Raw genomic sequence first — 17,993 nt, forward strand, 5'->3', positions numbered from 1 at the left:
GAGACTCGGATCCCCGATAGATCTCGAAACTGGTACCCCACATTCCTGTAAACAAACCTCAGAAACGGTTGGGAATCCGGGTGTATAGGAATGTGGAAGTATGCCTCCTGAAGGTCGAGAGAGACCATCCAGTAGCCTTCCATAAATGCTGACAAGACAGCCTGGAAGACTTCATCGTGAAGTTTGTCTTGACAATGAACACATTGAGCGCACTTGCCTCTTATGTACTCCTGCAGTGAACATGGCTGCCAAATCATGGAGCCATCCCTGAGGGACTTGTTCCTGCAGAGAACGTGGCTGTCAGATCATTGGAGCCATCCCTGAAAGCCTTGTTTATGCATGACATAATTGTACAGCAAAACTTCAAAGGCTCGAAAACAGCTGTGAAGTTGACCTGTAAAATCTTGGAGCGTCTCATGGCCAGGCGCCAGGGAGAGTCTATGAGGTTTGAGAAGTCTATCTGGGCAGAGGCAGGAACTCCCAAGCCGAGAACTTCTCTCGTGTCATATCAGACTCTCGCTCTATAAGCCAGTTTAAAAGAAGGGAAAGCAAAGGCTGTATCCCCCAAACTCCTCCTGGTGATAAACCAGTCGCCTAGCAAACGTAAAGCTCTCTAGGAGAGCGAGAGAGCACTAGCTTATAAAACAACGGCTTCGAAGTAGCTAGGCCTAGTGTAAGCTCTGACGTTTAGGCGAACGAGGAGCAGCAGTTACAAAAAGATCCGGAAAAAGATCCTTAAAAATCAGCATGATTTATTTAAAGTCCATAGAGGGCTAAGCAGCTTTAGGCTCCTCTCTGTCTGACAGAGTCCTCAAGGGAATATCAGTAGGAGGGGGAACAGCAACTTCCTCATCTGAAGGAACCTTGTCCGATAATAGCTGAGTCTCAAGCAAGGGAGAGACCTACCGTGGTGGCAATGCTTTACAAGCAGAGTCCACACACACTGGTGCATTAGTAGCGGACCAGGACGCAACGTCATGTAACTGCTTGACAGTCTGTGAACTGTCAACAACAACAGGTGCGAGAGACCAGGACGCAACGTCATGTAACTGCTTGACAGTCTGTGAACTGTCAACAACAACGGGTGCGTGAGGACGCACAGCGTCCACTCGAGACTGCTTTGACCGCTTAGACTGAGCAGTCAAAACAACTCTAGAATGCGGAGGTTGACGCTCAGCGTCAAAACAAGTCAACTCCGATTGTTAGCGAACGTCCTGAACGTCAACAGGAGCATCAGCATGTGGCCTAACGTCCAAATGTGGCTGAAAATCCACACGAGACCGCATCGAGTGTGGTTCTAAACAACCTGACTGACGTGACTTAGCTACGCCAACGTCAACAGGACGCACAAAGGAACGTTAGGGTGGCTGAAAGCCAGGATCTCGATGAGATAAACGGCTAGGCTCAACGGACTTATCGGCAGAATAGTCTTCCATAAGGGAGGCAAGCTTATTCTGCATGTCTTGCCGTACAACCCATTTAGGATCAACGGGAATGGTTGCGGTAAGAGACGAGGGTAACGTCTGTGACCGCAAAACCTTGCCTACAAAAAGACTCTCGGAGTCTGTGTTACGCTTTTGTTAGGCGGCGAGCAGTCTTCCGATGACTGCATAGGGTCAGAGCTGTCCTAATGGTTAAAACCAGGACGCTGGACCTGTCCTGAAAGGACTGACTTTCGCTTAAAGGGCCTCGAAACCTTGTTTCACGGTTTCTTATGCGAAAAGCCTTCGGATGACGAGGAGAAAATCGTCTCTCTCGCCTTATGGTAGGGGTGATCTTGGTAAGATACACCCGATACCATAGAGGGAACGTCTGTTCGCTGATCAAGGCCTCTCGAACCCATAAGTCGTACGACATTACTTCTCCCCTGGGCTTGGGAGCTTGCAAGAGGTCCCGGACTAGGCGAACGACAGGCACGAACAGACGAACCCTCGGTCGCAACACTGATAACACTTTGTGCAATATCACTTTATCACTACGATTTTCTGTTTTGCACTTATTTCACTGAAATCGAATCTTTTAACAATTCACATCAGGTATGAATAAAACTGATTTCTACCTGAAGCACGCAATTCTACCCTCTCAAAAGGTTGTAATTGCGAAATCAGTCGTATAATGCAAGCACATTAATACCAGCAAAAAACAGTAAACATATTTTAAGATAAAAAATTCAGTGGCTGGGGAAGAGACTAAACACTATTTCATTCAAAACTACGTTTTCAATCTCTCACCGTACATTGCCTTGGGACGAGAATAAAAAACTAAAAACGTTTTATCCTTTCTCCCCGTATAGAGACTAGGGACGAGAGTAACTCGAGAACAACGTTACCCGCTTGGGACGAGATAAAGAACGGAACGTTTTCTCTCCTCTCTCTCCCTCCGTCTCTATCTCTCTCTCTCTCTCTCTCTCTCTCTTGATTTCGCACCTAAGAGAAGAGCCCACTTACGTTTCGTCAAAAAAACAGGTTATTTGACCAAAGGAAAAAAAAAACTGAAAGGTTTTTCAATTAAAAAGTTCCTTTAAAATAGAATTTAAAACATTTAAGCTTTGAAAGAAGAATGAACAAAACGTCAGAATCGATTTACTCTTTCTGCAAAGTGAAACCGTGATACTCTCTCTCTCTATCGTAACGATAGAGCGCAAACTGCGTAGCATAAATAAACTAAACGTTAGTTCATCTTTGAAACAGTACGAAGACTATTCAAAGAAAATCTTTCATAAAATGTTATTTTCATTAGTAAAATAAATTTTTGAATATACTCACCCGATAATCATGTAGCTGGCAACGGAGTTGACAGCTACATGATTATCTGGTAAGTTTAATATTGAAAAATATCTATTAAAAATATTCATTTAATAAGTTTTAAATCATTAGCTCTTTAAAAGCTATTTACGATTGAAAAGGCTCAACATTGTTTAACTTCGGTTTCCAAGTTAGGACCGCCTACTCTCAGGAAAGGTTGCATATAAACAAATCATTAAAATTTTATTTTGATGTTTATTATAAATGGAAAGCTAATCGAAGAGGCCTAATAAAGGCGGTTGAGATATAAAATATATAGAGGAAAATCTATAATTAATTTATAACGTGATAAGATAATTGCTAAAAGCCTAAACACACTTCCGTCTAAGGGAAGGGTCGGCCATTTAAAAGTCAAAGAAAGTCCATACTCTCTTTGTCATCAAAAATTAAATCTATCCAAAAATGAGTTCAAGATTTAAGATGAAGATAAAACACCTGCACTGCGAAAGCTCAAACCAAAATGAAGTACTTCACCAAATATGTTGAGAAAACTCCAGGTTCTACAGCGAGTATTGATACGTCTTGTCGTCAACGTCGACAGAGAAGAATTGAAGGTTTTGTTTACATACAAGAGTGGTATCTGGCCGACAGTTGGCGCTGGTGGGCACACCCGCAACCTTCATAGCGATCGCTCGCGAGTTTTTTTAGTGTGTTTTCTGTCGAGCCGCAGAGTTGCAGCTATTATATATTCACCGGCTAAGTTAAATATTTATAATTTAACAGTATTTTAGGGAAAGCACCAAAAGTAGGCTTAAGTTCTGGGAGTCTGACCCAAACTCAAAGGAAAATAAGCACAATGCTAGATCTTCTCCAGGACCATTTAGCATAACGGTAGGGCATACATTAACACTAACACTGCTCAGATATACAATGAAATTTGCACCATATTCAGAACCTCTCGATAACTTTTTTTTTGAAGATTTTTTTTTATACATAACTTGGGGAAAAAAATGATTTCAATTCCCTCTTATCATTATAACTGCACTGCTATAACAATCTTTGTCTACATGTTTAACCAGTTACTTCTTCCTTATCAGATGACTTTTTTTGTTTTGATTTGGCCTATCTCCTAATTTTCATTGTGGCACCGATCCTATTTTCACTTTTATATAGTTCTTTTATCTCTTAATTCGGTAGAATGTTTTTGTGCCCAACTTATAAACACACCTATTCTATGGTCATTTCTATTTGTTTAAAACAATAAAAGTTAATGATAAATTGTTGTCTAATCATAAATTCTGTTAAGTACACAAACTGTGTTAGTTACTCTATGTTAAAGAAAAAACATCCAGGTGCCACAAGAATTTATTATTTAAACATTCCTACAGTTTCTGATTATAAATGCACTTTTATTCCTTTCCAGAAAAAAAACCAATTCACAGCCATGGAAAACAGCTTTTGTCACTTCCTCAACCACACCTGGGACGATAGGATTATAGTACATAACCTTGGATTCGCGCTTTCAAACAACAAGATAATACACTAAGGTCAAGGTAAAAATGTGGGTCACAGAGGGACATGGCTCTCCCACCCCCTTACAGGTAAGGACATTGCATCTTAAGTTATGTCAGTTAGGGAATTTTAGTAGCTTGGTGAAATATGGCTTTTCAGGCATGAAAATATGTCTGGCATTGCAAATGGCAGCCAACACTTGAAACTATGGAAAAAAAGAAAATTAGAAAAATATATTTTAAAGGGGAGATTATTCTTCTATAACAAATACACATAAGAAAGTGATTCCAGTGCTTGTGGGAGGTTGAATCAAATATGACAAATTCGTAGATAATTTGTATTTTTCCTAACTATACAAACCTTAGCTATTTAATATGGGTAATTACTTTCGGCGTAGCTGAAATGACGAGCCATTAGAATTTTAACGAGGGTTTACTACCCCACCGCTAGTTAGCGGGGGGTAGGGAGGGTAGCTTGCTACCCCCCCCCCCCCCCATCCCCCCCCCACACACACACACACCTGTGCTGAATTCACTTTGCTCAGAGGTAGGACTTCCCGGGGGATAGGGCTGGCAGGCAAGTTTCATTAAATAGCTAAGGTTTGTATACAGTAGTTAGGAAAAATACAAATTATCTACGAATTTATTATTTGTTCCGTAACTGAAATACAAACTACGCTATTCAATATAGGTGACTCAACCCTTAGGAATGGTGGTAAGTCCCAGCCAGTACTGGCTTTTGGCTTTGCCCTGGGACTCAATATCTGAGTGTGTCAGCACTCAACAATAAGGAGTCCCTGCACCTCGCTATCACCTTGCTATGCAAGGGCTGCGGCCTACGTAAGCTGTGTGTGAAGGTTTGAAGAGTGACTCGTCCTAGGAAGTTGACCTGAAGTCCTTTAGATGGAAACTTTAGGCTAGGACTCTCCCAATACCACCTCGTCAGGGTATGGGGACGTGACAGTATTAACTTGATACTAGGAACACAAGGAAACATGGTTTACCTGCAGTGGTTTAAAGTTACCTGTGCAGAGAACCCAGGATGCTGCTTTCCCCAAGAGAAGGGAGGATGAAGAAAAGAATAAGGGCCAGACATACCTTTTCATTCATACTGGCTAAGACCGGGTAACAATGCCCTCAACCCTCTGCTACTTGTCCATTAAGGAGCCTGAGGTTTAAACCAGCTGTTGTACAGCCACCACAGGACCGATAGAGAATGTATAGAGTCTCCTGTGGGTCACGTCTTGCAGGTAGTGGGCTGTGAAGATCATCTGACGCTTCCACACCCCTACTTGTAGAACCTGTGTCACTGAGAAGTTCTTTTTGAAGGCCAGGGACGTAGCTACACCCCTGACATCATGTGCTCTAGGGCGTCGTGATGGAGGAGAGTCAGGATTCAGGGATAGATGTATTACCTTCCGAATCCAAGCTGAGATGGTATTCTTGGTAACCCTCCTCTTCGTCTTCCCAGTGCTCACAAACAATGCCTGCACTTGGGGATGAACTGCTGCCCTTCTTTTAAGATACAGCCTCAGACTCCTTACTGGGCACAGTAGGAGATGGTCTGGATCATCTGTTACAGAACGAAGACTCGAAACCTGGAAAAAGTCGAACCTTGGGTCCGGCACTCCCGGATTCTGAGTCTTAGCAACAAACTCAGGGACGAATCTGAACGTTACCTCCCCCCATCCCCTTGAATGGACGATGTCATACGAGAGATCATGAAGTTCACTGACTCGCTTGGCCGAGGCCAAAGCTAGTAGGAACACCGTCTTCCAAGGTAGGTGGCGATCTGAAGCCTGGCGTAATGGTTCGTATGGAGGTCTCTTAAGAGACCTGAGAACTCGAACCACGTTCCATGGAGGAGGTCTCACTTCCGACTGAGTGCAGGTAAGTTCATAACTTCGTATGAGTAGGGAAAGTTCCAGCGAAGAAGAAATGTCCACTCCTTTGAGCCTGAAGACTAGACTTAAGGCTGAGCGATAGCCTTTCACTGCCGAGACTGAAAGGCACATTTCTTCTCGCAAATACACGAAGAACTCCGCTATTGCTGGAATAGTGGCATCGAGTGGAGAGATACCCCTTCCACGACACCAACCACAGCAAACTCAACCACAGAAAACTCTCCACTTTGCCTGGTAGACCCCTGCGGATGACCTTCGCAGGTGTCCAGACATCCTATTCGCAACTTGTTGCGGAAAACCTCTCTCTGCGAGGAGATGCTGGATAGTCTCCAGGCGAAGATGCTGGATAGTCTCCAGGCGTGAAGTCGAAGCGAAGCTACGGCTTTGTGAAAGATGTTGGTGTGTGGTTGTTTGGGTAACTCGTGTCATGGAGGGAGTTCTCTCGGAAGTTGCGTTAAGAGGTGCAGAAGGTCCAGAAACTATTCCGCATGATGCCATAGTGGAGCTATTAGGGTCATCGAGAGATTGACCGATATTCTGGTCTTGTTGAGTACCCTCCTCATCAGACAGAACGGGGGAAAGGCGTAAACGTCGATGTTGTCCCACCGTTGTTGAAAGGCATCTTGCCAGAGTGCCTTGAGATCCGGGACTGGGGAGCAGTACAGGGGAAGCTTGAAGTTCAACGCTGTAGCGAACAGATCCACAGTCGGGGAACCCCACAAAGTCAGGACATTGTTGGCTACTAGATGATCCAAAGACCACTCGGTACTCACTATCTGAGACGCTCTGCTCAGACTGTCGGCGAGCACAGTCCTCTTGCCTGGAATGAAGCGAGACGATAGTGGAATCGAGTGGACTTCGGTCCATCTCAGTATCTCTACTGCAAGATGGGATAGCTGCTCTGATAAGGTACCTCCCTGCTTGTTGATGTAAACCACTACTGTGGTGTTATCGCTCATCACCACCACAGAATGACCCGCCAGGTATTGTTGGAACTGTTGAAGAGCCAGGAATACGGCCTTCATTTCTAGCAGATTTATATGTAGGCACTTTTCTGATTCTAATCACAGGCCTGAGGTCCTGTGGTGCAGAACGTTGGCCCCCCACCCTTTCTTTGAAGCGTCCGAAAACAGCATCAAATCCGGGGGGAGGACAAGAAGATCCACTCCCTTTCGTAGGTTCTCGTCTGTCACCCACCACTGAAGGTCCGTCCGTTCCGCAGGACCCATTGGGATCATGACGTCCGGGGAATCGTGTCCTTGATTCCACCGGGACTTGAGTCGCCATTGCAGAGATCTCATTCTGAGGCGACCGTTGGGAACTAGACGGGCCAGGGATGAGAGGTGACCGAGGAGACGTAACCACAATTGGGCTGGGAGTTCCTCTCGTCTGAGGAAAGGACTCACGACCCTCCTCAGTCTTGCTATCCTGTCGTCTGATGGGAAGCCTTTGTGGAGATTGGTGTCTATTATCATGCCTAGATATACAAGTCTTTGAGTAGGTAGCAGAGAGGACTTCTCGAGATTTACCAGGATCCCCAGATCTTGGCAAAGTCTCAGAAGTTCGTCTCGGTGTCGAAGAAGGGCTGACTCCGAGTCTGCTAGGATCAGCCAGTCGTCCAGATAACGGAGGAGATGGATGCCGATCCTGTGTGCCCACGATCAGGGTGAACACTCTGGTGAAAACCTGAAGTGCTGTGGAGAGACCGACACACAGCACCTTGAACTGGTAGATCTTGTTGTCTAGGCAGAATCTTAAGTACTTCCTTGAAGACGGATGGACTCGGATCTGGAAGTACGCGTCCTTCAGATCCAGTGTACACATGAAGTCTTGAGGTCTCACTGCAAGTCTGACCGTGTCTGCCGTCTCCATGCTGAACGGGGTCTGCTTGACAAACCTGTTCAGAGTTGAGAGGTCGATGACTGGTCTCCAGCCTCCAGACGCCTTCTTTACAAGAAAGAGTGGACTGAAGAAGACTGGGGACCCGTCGACGACCTCTTGGAGAGCGCCCTTCTTCAACATGGTCTCGACAACTGCCCAAAGGGCTTGCCCCCTTGCCGATCCCAAAGCAAGGGAGCTCAACGACACTGGATCAGGTGTCAGGGGAGGTAGAGATGTTATGAACGGGACGCGATATCCTTGACTGATTACGGAAATCGTCCAGGAATCGGCCCCGAGTTGCTGCCACCTGCTTGCGCAACTTTGCAGGCATCTCCCTACTGGTGGACATGCAGGGGGACTGCCAATCCTAGCGTTCGCGGCCTCGGCCACTCCCCCTAGGATTTTTTCCTCCCCTGGAAGACTTTTTGCCTTTCTTGTCTTTGACATGGAAGGGCTTTGACACCATTGCCTTCGCTGCCGTTACCGGTTTCGTCGTCTTGGTAGGACGTGGCTGCTGGGTTGCTGGAGGTTTATAGGGCTTAGATGTTAAAGCCCTCTGCAGGAGAGAGTCCTGGTTGGACTTCCTTCACCTCTCAGGTGCCTGCTCCACGTCCTTAGGCTCAAACAGATTTCTCCCCAAGATGGAAGAATGTCTGAGCCTGCTTATCTCGGTGTTGGGGACTTTCTGGTGGAACCTCTCAGACACCGCATCTCAACGCTTCAAGATGATGTTAGCCCACAAGTTCAAGACTTGGTGGGCTAGAAACTCAATGGTACAAGTGCCTGAGAGTAGAAATGTCTCCATGACCTTCCTGGTACTTTTCTTGGACAGGTCCTCGGATCGTAGCAGGATGCCTAGAGACCGTAGCCAGATGTCCAGCCATGAAGTTGCCTGCATGGCACACTTCGCTACCTCCTCCTGGCTGAGGATCTCCGTAGCTGAGAAAGCCACCTGCCAGGTGGAGAGACTCTCAAGAGGGACTCCCTTGATAAGCTCTTCCAAAGAATGGTGCAAAGGAAGAGCTAAACAAGTCTCCTCCATGATCTCGGAGAACCTCCTCTGATGGACACAAGGAGGCGGGAGGTGTTTGTTCCCGGTGCTGGACCAGCTGGAGGAGGCAAGCTCGGAGAGCTGGCCCTCAACCTTATCTCTGGCACTCTTAACCCCTTGGGACCAAGGCAAAGCCGCACTGGCCTTAGCGGGTTTCTGAGTACCAAAGACTCGGTCCAGGACCGTGTCCTTGCCCTCACAAGGAGGAATCTCTGGATCCGAGAACCCATTGAGATTCCTCATAAGGGTCAGAACTTGCCAGAAATCGTGTTCTGACTCCTGAAGCTCCCCTCCTGAAGGGCTGGCAGCGAAGTCTCCTGTCCCCGAAGGCTCTTCTCGGGGGCACTCGTGGACGTTCTCCAAAGGCTTGGCTGGCTCTGGTCTAATCCTCGAGGACGGCTTCGGAACTGTCTTGGAGTCCTTCGACTCCCTCCTGGGAGGGATACAGGACTCCAAAAGTGATGGTGGGAGGCTCTTCTCCACCCCTACCCGAGAAAACTTCTCTACGCGAGCTGCGGTTTCCCTCATTGGTGCGATGGGGGAACGCTTCACCTCACGGGACTCCCCTGGAGACGGGAAATCCTCGTCCGAAGGGGAGGGAGAGAAAGTCTGGGTGGGGAGGGTGCCTTCCTCAAAGACTTCCGAGGAGTCAACTTCGCCCTTGGAGAAGTTACCACGTCCACTCCTCCTCTCTTCCTCTTCAGGGGAGTTGAGACTGCCAATGCTTTGTGTCCCAGTTCAGAGAGAACAGGCTTGAAAGCCTGTATGACTGCTCTGACAAGGGACCCAAACCAGGGCTGTCGACTGACAGCTGTGCTCTCAGAAACTCCCTCTGGAGGGGAGGGGATCGTTCAATCCCTAGGAGGAGTTACCAAAGCAGGGTCGGCCTGAAAAGAAGCTGAAGGCAAGTTCCTGGACCTATCTGGAGAAACCCCTCCTTCCGGCAAGCGCGCTGTTCTGCGCCGGCAGGGGGGATGACGGTGACCTAGCCATGCGTCGTCCCACAGCCTCATGCATGGGATCGCATTGGTGGTCGCGCGATGGAATTCCGCCTAAATCGCGCTCGGGCGGGCGTAGGCGATGGCGAGGGCTTGCGTAGGCGATGGCGAGGGTGCATGTGGGCGCGCGGGCGAGCGATGGCGCGCATAGGCGTGCAGGTGAGGGCGCGCGTGGGCTAACGATGGCGCGCAGGGGCACGTTCTGAAGATAGCGGCGAGCGTGCAGCAGGCTGAATAAGCACTCGCACACTTGAGGGCGATTATTCCCGAGGGCGCACAGGATCATGATGAGCCCGTAAGGGCGAACACGTTGGGCGCGCGTGCAGGGGAAATATCCCTTTCCCGCGGGCGCGCATATCTTGAACTGCAACAGGTGGGCGTGCAGGGCGCGCGATGGAGACTGCGCGCGATGGCGCGTAGATAACGATGCTGGCGATCGCCTTACGGGGCACAAGAGCAGGTCTGTCATGAAATATCTCTGCAGAACGTCCAAACTCAGACCAGCTGTTAAGAGTTTGTTTGTTTCCACAGGTCCAATCAAGAAGGCAGTTTCCAAGAACACTATATCCTTCTGGCTGCGTCAGGTTATAAAAAGATCTTATGAGAGTGAGGGCTCTACGGTTCCTGGTACCCCGAGACCCCATGATTTTAGGGGTCTCAGTACATCCTTGGCCTTTGACACTAACATGGCGGTAGGTCAGATCTTACGGGCAGGCACTTGGGCTAGGCAGTCCACCTTTACAGCAATTCCGCGTTCGGACAACCCGGAATTGCCGGAATGGAGAATTCCTCAAACCTAGGATACGCAATTGCAGGGTTCTGGGTTTTTGCCACGAACTCTGGCAAGAACTTAAACGTCATGTCTTTCCAACCTTTTGAGTGAGAGACCACGAGGCATAGACCGTGGAGCTCGCTCACTCGTTTAGCCGAGGCCAGAGCTAGTAAGAAGATGGTTTTGAGGGTGAGGTCTTTGTCCAGAATATCTTTGAGTGGCTCGAAAGGAGGCCTCAAGAGGGCCCTGAGGACCTTGGCTACATCCCACTGGGGAACTCTCGAGGAGCGGGGGTCACACCACTGCTCAAAACTCCTGATGAGCATGGAGATGTGGCGCGAGGTACCCAGGTTGATGCCCTTGAGCTGGAAAACCTGGCCCAGTGCGGCCCGAACTCCCTTGATGCCTGGGATGGAGACTCCAAGGTCGTCCCTCAAGTGCACTAGGAAGTCTGCAATATTGAGGACTGAAGCGTCTAAGGGCCGCAGATTCTGAGTGGCACACCATTTGACAAATGTTGCCCATTTCGCCTGGTACACAACGTTTGAGGACTTCCGCAGATAGCCCGACATCGTGTCCACATTTTTGCCCGAGAAGCCTTCCTTCCTTAACAGGCGCTTGATAACCTCCATGCGTGTAGCCTCAGCCCCTATGGGTTTTCGTGTACCCTTCGGAAGTGAGGCTGACTTAGCAGGTCTTCTCTTGCCGGTAAGGGCCAAGGAGGAAGAGTGGCCAGGTCCTGAAGATCCGTGAACCACTCTCTCTCCGGCCACCAGGGCGCTACCAAAGTCATCTTTGTGGACTTGGACTGTCTTAGCCTGTTGATGATCCCGAAGAGCAGCATCTCCGGAGGGGGGGAGCCGAACGGAATTCCCTTCAAAGTATGTCTCCTGTCGGACCACCAGAGTAGAGTGTCCTTGAAGGAAGGGGACACCGGGACTATCTTCTGCGGGGACTCTTCCACTGACCAGAGGTCCTTCAGGTTCCATTTGATCGGTCTGAGCTAGAGCCTGCCCTGTGGAACCAATTTCTCCAACGAGACCAGGTGACCCACTAACCTCTGCCAATCCTTGGCTCTCACCGGAGTGCCCGCTAGGAATGGTCGAATCACCTGGTCCAGGTTGTCCAGTCTCTCCTGAGAGGGGAAGACTCTCGTCAGCTGAGAGTCTAGGACCATCCCCAGGTACGTCATCCTGGTGGTGGGTACTAGCTGCGACTTCTCGAGATTGACCGTAATCCCGAGGTCCTTGCAGAAATTCAACAGGAGGGAGCCTTGATCCCTCAAGTCTGCCTCTGAGGCTGAAAGCAACAACCAGTTGTCGAGGTACCTGATCAGCGTGATGCCCCGCTTGTGTGCCCAGGCTGATACCAGGGTGAAGACTCTCGTGAACACTTGAGGTGCTGTCGACAGGCCGAAGCAGAGGGTTCTGAACTGAAGGGTCTGAGAGCCCCACCTTACTCTGAAGAACTTCCTGCTGGAGGCGTGAATATGAATCTGAAAGTAGGCATCCTTGAGATCCAGGGACATCATGAAATCCCCTTTTCTCAAGGCTGCCATCACCGACTTTGGTGTGTCCATCTTGAAGTGGGTCTTCTTGATGAACTTGTTCAACGCCGAGGGGTCGATGACTGGCCTCCAACCTCCCGTCGCCTTCTCCACCAGGAAGAGTCTGCTGTAGAAGCCTGGAGACAGCTCATGCACGGGTTGTAGGGCTCCATTGCTCAGCATAGCCTCCACTTCTGCTTGTAGCGCTTCTTTCCTCTCCAAGTCCTTGGGCGCCAGCCACTATGCCCGATGATCGGGGATCAACGGGGGCGGGTCTGACAGGAAGGGAATCCTGTATCCCTCCCTGAGAACTGCCACCATCCACGGGTCCGCTCCGTTGTCCCGCCATGCTTGCCAATAATGTTTGAGGCACCCCCCCCTGAGGCCTGGGAAGGTGTAGGGGGCCTCCCTCCCTATCTTCTTCTAGGGAGAATTTTGGCCTAAAGGAGGCCTGAGGTTGGGCACCACCCCTCCTGGAGGGCCGAGGAGACTGGTGCCAGGAAGAGGAGGAAGCCTCCTGCCTAGCCGGGGGCGTCGGCGGGTAGGCTCCGTCTGCCGAAGGTCTTCTCACAAGGGGTCGCCTAGGTAACTGCTGTCTGGGCTCGACCGTACTCTTCATTTTGTTGACTCTCTCCATCGTCTCCGCCACCTCTTGAAGGGGGGGACATCGTCTCACTCCAGATGGGAGAGTTCCTCAGGGACTTTGCTTCCCACTCGGGGAGCCTACGTGGTAACCTGTTCAGTACCGTGTGCCTTCTCCTCAGGACCCAGTTGGCCGTCTGAGTAAGGGACTGAAAGGTAAAAAACTTCATAGCCTTACCCCCCGAGCAGATTAATTCTTGCAGAAGAGCCTGGTTGTCAGGGACTGAAAGGTCGTGTGAAAGCTGAAACCCTGCCAACGTACAGGCCCACCAGTCCAGCCAAGAGGTGACATCAACGATATCTTGTAAAGTATCCTCCATCATGGCGGCCTCCGCTTGTGAGAAGACCACCGGTGCGTTGAGGCTGCGCTCGTCCGTGTTGCCCTTGTACAGGATAGCGACCGCTTTCTCCAATGTGCGAGGTCCTGAGTGTTGACCGTCAAGCACATAGAATTTCTTCTGGGTCTTGAAACCCGGTAGGAGCTTGAAGGAACCCTGTGCCCTCAACGAATTCTTAGGGCCTGACACAAAATGGTTCACATGCTCCATTCTTAGGGCAACATCGGGTGCTAACGGTAGGGTCAGGGACGGTTTCTGCTGGACAGGATTGTCAACCATACGGCCCAGACCTGAGAGCCAAGCTTGCTCCGCTGCTGGCTGATGCTCGTCTAACCTATGGTGCCGTCGGATGAGCACTAACACCTTCCGATAAGACGAGACCTTGTCCGGGGAGCACTCGTCTGAGCCAACAAGCTTATCCACGATCTGCTCCTCCGCGTCGGAGGTTTCATCGGATACGGAGGGATCCGTGGACGCGGAGGCATCCCTCCCCTCCTGGATGGGTGGTGGAGTGGCTGCCCCCGTCACGGGTAGAGCCGCCGGAGCGGAGGTAGCCGTCACGGGTCTAACCCCTCTCGGGGCTATCCGTACGGTGCTGGTCGTTGGTCGCGGCAGCGGTGCATCCCGAAACTTGGCCGGGGCCGCTGGGACGAAAGATACTGAAGTTGAGCTGCTGGGTCTAACCAGCGGGAGTTCCCGACACATGAGTGGAGCCGCCGACTTACTAGGTCGAGGCAACTGAAAGTGTGCCAACGGCTGCACCCGACTAGCGGGCAGAGCCGAAAAGACACTGTGCAAGGGTATGGAAGCGGATCCAGCAGCCACCAAGGCAGGAACTGGAGCAGCAACCTTCTTGCTCGAATCCCGACGGTGTTGGACTACTGTGATATACCTCTGCCTCAATGAAGATTTCTTCCTGTACCTTCTCCTCGAGGACTTCGACCTCTTCCTGGTTGGGCTGACGTGGGAGCTTGATCTCTTCCTACAAGGCTTCCTCTTCCTCCTGGAGTCCCATTCACTGGAACTGTCTGATGAGTAGGAGCTGTAGGAAGAGTAGTCGTCGGAGGAATACGAGGTTGCTGTCGTCCGTTTCGATGACAAGCTTCCTTGGGGTCCTTGGTCCGGAAATCGGGGTCGAGGGCTCCATGAAGTCCGGCGGAAGCGTAGCTGTTGGCGCCGGGGGTGAGCGGATGGAGGGTCAAGAGGTGAACCACCCGTCGAATTCCTCCTCCATCCTCATGGGGGACCTGAAGGGAGTCCTAGGTGCTGTCCACACAATGGAGTCGGGGTCTGACAAGCACGTGGGTCGTCTTTCTTTGTTCCGACCACCCCTGGAACCCGCTGAACCTGAAAAACACTGCTCGGGGGTGGGGGGTAGGAACTGATTCGGGCTTCCCCCACACCGGGTCTTCACCTAAGACGGGTCCTGCGGGCACCAGGCCGTCATCTACTAAACACACTTCCGCCAAACTGTCAGACCCCCCCCCCCACTCGTCTACGAAGGCCCCTTGTCCACAGATTCCCCGACATCAGACCCATGGGGAATGGCAATGGCCCGTTTCCCCGAAACGGACTTACCTTGTCCCCTACTCTGGGTAGGGGAAGGTGAAGGAGAACCCCTCTCTGATTAGACTGAGGGCGACGTAAGCGGCGGAACAAGGCCCGACTTCTTCGGAGATCTCTTGGATGCCTTCTTTTTCTTCCTAGCGAACAAGGTCCATTGCAGCTCCGGCCAAGACTCGCACTCAAGACATGTGAAGGTCGGGGAACACTTATTCCCCCGACACGAGGAGCACAAGGTGTGCGGGTCGACCTCGGGCCTCGAGAGCCATGCTCTGCAAGACTTACCAGCTTGGGGACCGGGACAGTGACGCTTTGATTCCATGGTAAAAGCGAACATGCAAGCAACACAAGAACACAAGGGGAAGGTGAGGAACACAACGGAAACACAAGGGAACACGTGGGACAAGGGATGGAGAACACAAAGGATCCCGTGGTACACAAGGTGATTGGACGGGATAAGAGAGAGAGAGCGGCGAGATGTAATCTACGCCGCGACCAGACGCTTACTGGCAAGTTAACAAGCGCGGTCTCACGCGTTGACCCGGGGTCACCCCAGGGCGAGTATCCTTCCGCCCCGGAGCGCCCCTACAAGGTAGCGGAGAGAGGGGGAACTACGCAAAATTCTTGGTCGGTGATTAAGGAGATCCCAGATCCTCCTAAGATAGTAGTTCGAGGTAAGTACTCCGTGTTGGAACAATCTTAATTTATAGACAAGTACCAAGCCTGGGGACCCAATGATCTACACACGTCCCAAATTTTATGTTTGTCCCCATGGAGCTTTTGTATATTTACAGTACACGAAGTTTTCCCCCCTAACCTAACCAACAAGCCATGTCCTTATCTACTTAGGAGCCTTTGTATTTCAGCGGCCAGTTCCTTCCTTTTGGATTAAAACTGGACATCAACTAACCACAACTTTCTCTCCTAACCTAACCTACAAGCCGTGTCCTTACCTACTTACCTAACGGGGTGGGTGGGCTAATGCCCCCCCTGCGACCCCCCTCACACTGCCATATTCTAGGTTAGCCATAATCATTCATGCAGGTGGCCGCTATCATACATACAACCCCCTACTTACCTAACAGGATAGCTTACGCCCCCCTTACACTTTTGTATTCTTAGTCAGCCGTCATCATACATACAGGTGACCGCTATCATACATACGCCCCGTCCTCACATTATACATACAGTACTAGCCTACAGAATGATTCTATAAAAAAGCCTCGGGAGGAAATGAATACATGTATAACGCTATGTGTACTATATACGGCCGGTGTTAGTGTAGATATTTACCATCTGTGGGACTCTAATCTGGACTCACACGAATTCAGTTTTGTGGGAACATGTGATGCAATATAGGCTTAACCTAACTTATTCCTATTAGGTAGTATTCAAAACACAAACTCACCTTGGAATAAACAGATAAGGCAAGGTAAATATAAAGAAGATAACAAGAGACACCGTAGACTAAGATAAAATGTTGGATAACTGGAATTTTCTATTCCACTGCCAGTGACAGGAGCCAGGAGGTGCCGTGATGGTATGTTAGTAGTAATGACGTAGATTCTCCTGTGGAACTGCTCAGTGTTGGTATCCTGCACTCTACTTTTTCAGTTTTATTGTTTTTCTTTTATTTAATTGATTTAATTAATATTAGACTTTCGTTTTTATTATTTTTCTTCTTATATCAATCCACGAATTTATATTAATGATAGTTGTTTTCACCTTTAGAACCGTATTTACATCGCATATCTGTTTACTTGTTTACTTGTTTTGGGTTTAACTCCAACCCTCCACTAAAGTCGAGTGGGTCCATATTAATCATCTAACGAAACATTTTCATTATAACTTATACAATTCTTTGATTGTAGCATCTTCCAAATCATATGATCTTGTGAAAAGTAATGCCTTTAGTTTCTTCTTAAATTCAATTGCTCCCTTAAGGTCCTTCATTTCAGTTGGCAGTTTATTATAATATCTAGGCGCACAGTAGCTAAAAGCCCTTTCACCAAATTTACCATTTGTTCTTGGTTCAGATAGCCTATGTTTGTCACTCATGTGTCTTATGTTAACATTTGTTTCTAGTTCTAGTTTGTTCAGGCATTCTTTTACATATTTTGGTTCAGTATCTTAAACGTTAGTATGAGTAGTTTGTATTCAATTCTCGCTTTTACCGACAGCCAGTGTAATTTAATTAGTGCAGGGGTAACTCTTTACCTATTGTGTAGTCCTTTTACTAATCTAGCGGCTCTGTTTTGTACTCTGAATTTTCTTCAGATGATAATTTGGTAAGCCATAGAACAACTGTTTCGTTGTGGTCATTTAGATGGAGTATGAACAAAATGCTTTATTGTATTATTTTGCATATAATACGTTGAATCTAATTATCTTCGTTGACTACAAAGTGTTTTAAAAACGAGTCAGCCTCTATATCATTGTCTTGTACTCTGTCATTCACGAGTAACCTTTAAAACATTTAAAGCCTGTGAATAAGTATAAATATGTCAGGAATTTCGTGAAACTGGTCTGGACTTTGGTACTACTTTAGACTGTTTATCAAACCTAAACAGAAGGGAGTTGGTGTGTTATTTGGTAGTATCATTATTGAAATTTAAACCAATATATTACAATGTGTAGTTGTGGATGGACATTTTAGAAATCACAGTATTGAATATATTATGTTGTTCCTTATATATAATATATACATGATATGTCATTTGGTTTAAAAACTAGTTGTTCCGTAACTGAAATACAAACAATGCTATTTAATATGGGTAATTACTTTCGGCGTAGCTGAAATGACGCGCCATTAGAATTTTAACGAGGGTTTACTACCTTACCGTTAGTTAGCGGGGGGTAGGGAGGGTAGCTTGCTAACCCCTCCCCCCCTCACACACACCTCACGTGTATGTGAGGGGTGGGGAACTCAGCACAGGTGTGACACCTGTGCTGAGTTCACTTTGCTCTCGGCTAGGGTGCTAGACAGCAATTTAACTGATCTTTTGTTTGCTTTTTCTTCGACAGAGTGTTTGTGAAGTTAGAC

General features: G+C 48.7%; 1 protein-coding gene across 1 annotated transcript in view; it reads right to left on the minus strand.

The window, feature by feature from the left end:
- Nucleotides 1–16,518, minus strand: part of LOC137652320 (activating signal cointegrator 1) — a 49,322-nt gene extending 32,804 nt beyond the window's left edge. Inside the window, exon 1 of the mRNA XM_068385657.1 lies at nucleotides 16,359–16,518. The gene's annotated coding sequence lies outside the window, so the exon portion shown is untranslated. The remainder of the gene's footprint in view (nucleotides 1–16,358) is intronic.
- Nucleotides 16,519–17,993: the final 1,475 nt, after the last annotated feature.

This window comes from Palaemon carinicauda, chromosome 13 (assembly GCF_036898095.1).
Source record: "Palaemon carinicauda isolate YSFRI2023 chromosome 13, ASM3689809v2, whole genome shotgun sequence".
NCBI lineage: Eukaryota > Metazoa > Arthropoda > Malacostraca > Decapoda > Palaemonidae > Palaemon > Palaemon carinicauda.